The sequence below is a fragment of the Chiloscyllium plagiosum genome, unplaced genomic scaffold (genome assembly GCF_037043375.1).
Source record: "Chiloscyllium plagiosum isolate Xiang-an unplaced genomic scaffold, Cpla_swu_hap1 HiC_scaffold_38, whole genome shotgun sequence".
NCBI classification, from domain to species: Eukaryota; Metazoa; Chordata; class Chondrichthyes; order Orectolobiformes; family Hemiscylliidae; genus Chiloscyllium; species Chiloscyllium plagiosum.
The window spans coordinates 55,259,726-55,266,444 of NW_028270176.1; the positions used below are offsets into that span (position 1 = coordinate 55,259,726).

The 6,719-nt window shown below is 40.9% G+C and overlaps 1 non-coding gene across 1 annotated transcript; it reads left to right on the forward strand.

Moving 5' to 3' along the window:
* The first annotated feature begins 229 nt into the window (after positions 1–229).
* Positions 230–302, forward strand: trnah-aug (transfer RNA histidin (anticodon AUG)). Its single transcript has one exon. It is a non-coding gene; the product is annotated as a tRNA-His (tRNA).
* The last annotated feature ends 6,417 nt before the right edge of the window (positions 303–6,719 follow it).

Consider the following 6,719-nt stretch of genomic DNA (forward strand, 5'->3'; position numbering starts at 1 on the left):
ATTCGAAATTCATCACATCACATTCCATTAAATGACTAAGCAGACAGAGTGTGAATGGAAGCTTCATGAGGACATATGTGTTTTTTTTTGGAAAATTCGTTGCTTTGAAAGGTGATGAAGATTAGACTGAAGCAGTGACAGTGATTATCTTTATTGCTTGTTCAACTGGTGAATATGACTACTATTAACCGTGTCCGTATTAACATCACGGCTGTTAAAGCTGCGCATCGGGCCAGTGGCGCAATGGATAACGCGCCTGACTATGAATCAGGAGAATGTAGGTTCGAATCCTACCTGGCTCGCCGGCAGGGCAGATTTTAATTCCGCTTAAAAATTGATTTTTCAAAAGCCGAAATAAGGTGTGAGCTCCTCATTGCAGGAACGAGAATGCCTTCATTAAATGCCCCCGAGAACATGAGAGTCAATGTCCCAGCGTCATCACAGGAGGGAAGCCGAATAGTCGCGCGGGTGACTATTGGGCACCTTTCCATTTCATAAAGCCACTGATCGAATAATTGTTGCTCGCGGTGATGCTCTGCTTTGAGCATTTTTCGAAACTCTTTGGCCAGTGGAATCAGAGAAGAATGAAGGGTTAACTGTCCAACTGATCTTTATAGAGTGTGAGTTCTCGAGTCTCCTACCCGCTGACTGATAAAGTTTTCCTACCAGTCTATTCAAAGCTTTCTGCATCTTATCTGAAATCTACCAACCCTGGTGATCGATCAAGAGCAAATGTTTCCTTCAATCTGTAATTCCTTGCTCCTCATTATTTCGTACACGTCAATCATGTCTCCTCACAATCAGCTCTGCTCTGAGAAAAACAACATTTTGACAGTATTGTGTTCACTGAAATTTCATGCCTGTTTTTAACCGTTCGGTGAATGGAATAGTCCCACTGCAAACATTCAGCACAAACTTTCAGTAAAAGCCACTCAATGCAGGGAACCGTCGTACTGCTCTTTTCGTCAACAATGTGTAAAAGTCCCCTGTAACTTTCGATTTCGCATCCCGTGGGGCCATTTGTCCGTGTTCAACGACGTTTCCCACGAAGGTGACTTTGGCTTTGGCAGATTCACTTTCAGCTAGGTTTACAAACCAGTTTGACTTCCGAATTCGATCAAAAAAGCCCGATAAATGCTGTAAATATTCAATCCACGAGAGTTTGAAAGTCACCAGGCACAATATACACCAATCAGTTGCGTATTCGGCAATTACCCTGTCAGTTAACCTCTGAAATGTGGCTGAAGTGTTTTTCGTACAAACGGCATTACTTTAAATTTCTGCAGGCCAGTTGGCGTTACAAATTTGCCTTTGATCTTTCTGTCAAACTTCCCTACCAGTAACCTTTGAGGAAGTCCAACTAAGAAATGCAAGTTGCTCCTCCAATCTTTTCCACACAGTCCTCCAACTGCAGATATGTATACGCATCAGTCTTTCTAACAACATTGATTTTGTGGTAGTCCACACATAACTGTTGGGTCTTTTCTGGCTTTGGCACCGTGATGATGGGTGAACTCTATTCATTGAAACTCACTTCGGCTATGCCGTTTTGGTGCATACGTGACATCTCCTTATGAACTTGTACAACTTTAAAGGGTTATACCTGCAAGGATGTTACAGAGTCAGAACAGCATCATATTTACATCATCTACAATTAGATTATTAAGTCCCAGTATATTTCAGCAGATCTCCCCATGCAAGAGTAATAACTCTTTCGATTTTCTTCTGGAAGATAACTGAATAACTTTACCAATTTTGGACAACTTTTGCATTGTCCAATTTTATTTCAGGAACGTCCATGCAGAATTCCCTGACATTGGTTATTGCCAGTGTGTTGTAGTCAATAACGCATCCTCCTCTTGCGTTCGTTCTTTCCCAAAATACCGTTAAAGCATATTCCCATCACATTCTGTGAGATTCCTTCATGACTGGACTCCCTATCAAGTAGATAACCTCATTCAATTTCCTCTCAATTTGACAAGGTCTTTTAAACCTTGCTTTAAAATTTCACCGATTAATGAATTTTAAATAATTGCATTATTCCCATCAGCTCAATTGTGATTTTTTGATTTCTCATACACTTCCTGCTTCACCATTTGCTGCGATACTTTTTAATACTGCCTCGACAACTCCCCAACATTATTTAGTTCAACTTTAAAATTTGATACATCATCCAAATGCGTGGTCTCTGTAATCTGACTTATTATTTTTTCCTTAATACATTTTAATGGTCCTCTTACTTTATGCCCAAAATTGGTTTCAGACGGACTTAGTTTGGTGGATTATTTTGGTACATCTCAGATCGCAAACAGCACTGACGCAACTCCCTTATGGAAATAATCTGGCTACTCCGAACCATAAAACCTCAATATAGTCTTTAATAATTGACGTCACCTTTCCAGTGCACCCTGTGATTCTGGATTGTACACAGTAGATTTGAATCGTTTTATTTCCAAGCTATCTATACACTCCTTGAAAAGTTTGGACATGAAGTTTGACCCTTGAGCTAATTTTCTCTCTGATGGGAGTCTTCATCTAGTTTTTTAAAAAACCGGAATTCGTCCACTATCCTTTTAGCTGTCATATTGCATGATTGAACAACATTTGGAAATCTCGTCAATACATCATTTTACTTATTACCATCTTTTACTGGATGTAGGGAAACTTCACAATTAATGAAAACACTTAAGAAAGATTCCTCGAACGCTGGTATAGATATTGAAGGTGCAGGCTTTATTATTTCCCATGGTTTTCCTATTAGTTGAAATGTATGACACGTCTGGCAAAATTCAAATGCATTCCCCTGCAATCCAGGCCGTAAAAATGTCTTTGTATTTTAGCCTCCGTTTTCATCACGCCTACGTACCCTCCAATTTGTGGCACATGCAGCACTCGCAGCACCACCTTTCTGTACCCTCCTGGAAAAATAAATTCTGCCCATTTCTCACTTGCTTGAATATGTGTTGCTCTCCACGTCCTCCTTAACATATCATTTGCAAAGTAATATCACACGGAGATGCATTCACTCTCCTTCCAAGTACATGTCTTCTGATCCAACTGCTTTAATTATTCATCTTTCTGCTGTAACTCAGTAGCATAGTAGAGCTGAATATACTTGCATTTTTAACGCTTGTCCCCTGCTGTGTCCCACTTATCTGACAAAAAAAAATTGTAAGCATATTTGAGCTTCCATATCCGTGCCTTTTGATTTGTCCTGCTTCAGCTTGTGACTCTGTGATCGCGTTAAGGCACAATCTGGGAAAATTCCTTGATAAACGTCCTGCATTGCTGCACTTGCCTGCATCTCGACTGGCTTTTCATCTGGAGTAGGCAGCACGCTTACCGGTGATTGAGCTATATCATTTGCAAGCACAAATTGTATTCTTGGAGCTGAGAGTTTGTCCAGACCTCCCACCAGAAATTCCCCACTCTTTCTGCCCACTCTCGCCACACTGTAAATAACTCAGCAATTTTTCGTCCCACCATGAATTCCCGTATACATAGTTCTTCGGGAGTACATATTTCTCCTCCTTCTGAATCACAGACAGGCACGATCCTGTGTCCCTCAATATTGTTGCCTCTCTATCTGCTACCCCTGGCCAAGGTAAATGAACTTTAACTTTGCAGGTATATTATTAAAGCAGATGTGGCACTTCCCCCTTACCAACCTCTGATCGGCTTGTGCACTCTGATGCAGCTTTCCACCCTCCACTGTGCTTTCTATTGCCATGGCAACAAAACATCCAGACTTGTTTCGTTTCCCTGAATCTGACTTTCCAGTGTTTTCCCTAGTTCTCCAACACTGATTTCATGTGGCCTACTTTATTGCAATGAAAACCTCAGATCTTGTTCCCTTCAAGAGTTTCCTATTTACCCTGTGATAAGTTATCCTAATGATTTTCACAGAGATTTAACTTTCCCTTTCCACGTGAGGATTTCTCTTTGCCCCAATTTCTATCCCTCAGACTTAAAATGATTCTGGAAGCCCATCCTTGTTTTATGAACCACTTCATAACAATCAACCATTTCAGCTGCTAATCTTGTCGTTTTAACAATATGCTCTTCCAGATTAAGCTTATATTCAGCCTTTATCTCCAGCCTTATAAGGTGAATTCCTTTAATAATTGCCAATTTCTGAAGTTCAAACCCTATCTCCCTTTCTCTCTGCTCTGCTGCTCTCTCTTCTTCCCTCTTTCTACTTCAAATCGTACCGCAAACTGCTTCAAATCTGGTTTCCTTTCCTTATCTCTCGAGTCTAACTCAAGCTGCTTCATTTTCAAATAAATTTTAACCATCTCTACAGATTCTTATGGATTTTCCAGCTTAGTTAAATGCTGAGCTATTGCGGGAATGATCTATCCTTTCCTCACAGAAAGAGGCAAATACAACCCCAGTATGTCTGCTAATTCCAGAAGCCCGGCCTGAATTATTTTTTTGTAAAACTACCAACTTTACATCGTCCATAGCAAGACAACTCTTTGTACCTAAATGAGACATTGCCTTCACAAGCATTGACTACCCTCATCCAAATCAACACCCGAAATAAAGACGCAAGCACCTATCAGTTGCTCTGTTAATCCATCAACTACCTCCCAATTTATTATGGGCGAGGCTAAACCATTCAAAACGTTATTAAGCAGACAACCCAGACCGTAACGTTATATTTTTTTCGTAAAGCGTACAGTGAAAATTACCCGAGTAAGCTAGTTACAAAAATTATTCATAAAATGACGGATTGAAAAACAAACAACAGAATATAGAATACCCACAGAACTTAGTCTATCCAAAGTAGACTTACTAATGCTGTTCTGAAAATACACAATAATCCTTTAAAAAAGTACCTTAAAAACAGTAAAAATGAAACAGAAGCTTACAGTTAAAAATTAGAAGGGCAGAAGGAGAGAGGTTATTAGTTAGTGCACCACTGCTGCAGGATCTAAAAACCGGAATTCAACTTTCCAGAATGACCACTCTTTTTCCGTTTCTAAAACATTAAATCTATGGCCTTAAGCCTCAGCTGTTTACAGAGAAACGAAAGGCCTCACAGTGAACACTTTCATCTCTGTAACACTTCATCCGATTCGGAGCCCGAACTGTTTTAAAATGCCTTTGATAAAAAAGATATCAAGAGACATGATCCTTGAGAAAAAGTACAGCTCCGTTTCTTTTTAAAAAAAGAGAACATCTTTGTGAGAGCCCAGTCCGTCCAAACTATCTTCATAAGTGAAACTCTTCGAACAGACAATATCCTGGTAAATCTGTTCTGCACTGTTTCCAATGCTATCACATCCCTGCTTTAATGATAATTGCAGAAAGACACACAGTACTCCAGCAAGAGCCGATTGAGCAAATTAAATTAACAACTTAGAAAGCCACAGAAACTGCTCTTTTCCACTCATGTGACTTTTACACAATACTGCCCCGTGGAGAAAGTGAGAACTGCAGATGCGAGAACTCAGAGCCGACAGTGTGGTGATAGAAAACACAGTAGGTCTGGCAGCATGCGAGGAGCGGGAGAGTTGATGATTCGGACATAAACCCTTCATCGGGAATGAGGTTTGTGGCCGTGGGGACTGATAGATAAATGGGAGGTTCGGGGGTTTGGGACCGTGATAGCTGTGAATGCGAGGAGTAGATAAAGGTGGAGAATAAGTTACTAGTTATGACAGGACGTGGAGCGGGAAGGTTGGAAAGGTGATGTGCAGGTCATGAGGGCAATGCTGAGTTGGAATCATGAAACTAGAATAATGTGAGGGAAGGGCGAATGAGGAAACTGGTGATCCCATGTGGTATCAAGGGCCCAAGGGGAAGATGAGGCCTTCTTCTTTCAGGCGTCAGGTGTTCAGGGAATGTCAATGAAGGAGGCGCAGGACCTGCATGTGCTTGGCAGATTGAGAGGGGGAGAATGAATTTCATCAGTGATGAGCTTCCAACTGCATATCCAAACTATCATTATGACATGTTCTTACATCTCAGGAACAGCATCGAACACTACCCCGACTGAGGAGAAGGCGAGGATTGCAAATGCGAGAGATTAGAGTCAGGAAGGATGGCACGACATAGCACAGTGGTTAGGCAACATCTGAGGACCAGGACTGTCAATGTTTCGAACATTCCTGACGAAGAACGTATGCTCAAAACATCGACTTTCCTCCTCCAAAGATGCTGCCGTACCAGGTGTACTTTTCCGGATCCACACTTTTAACTCGACACCACCTCATTTCCGCACAGGAAAATTAAAATGCACCTGTCACCACTCAGTTGATTCTTCTATCGCATGCGAGACAAACTGCAACATTCATTTCCCCATAAATATCAGGTCATTCAGATCGCTAAAGAAAAGAAAAATGCAGAGGCTGAATATCTGAGAGAAAAGAAATAATTGTTGTAGAATTCAGCATTCTGTCAGTTCAACGGAATGTTTGGATATTAAAATTGGTAAAGGAAAAGAGAAAGCTGCAGTTCAATAACTGCTACATCCTGTTTCTCAATAGAAAAAAAGAGTTTCATGGACTAAAATGTTTCGATCAGGCAATGCATGCTCACCTTGTCAAGTGCTGATAGGAATGGAGGAATATATATTTGCTTCGCCACTGCTGAACAGATGAAAAATATCATTTTGCCTTCCGAATCAGTTGATGCTCCTGCACAAAAGTCAATGTGACTCATAAACCCAGCACAGCCAGTTCGGTGAGTATTTCAGAGTCCTGCAACGTCAC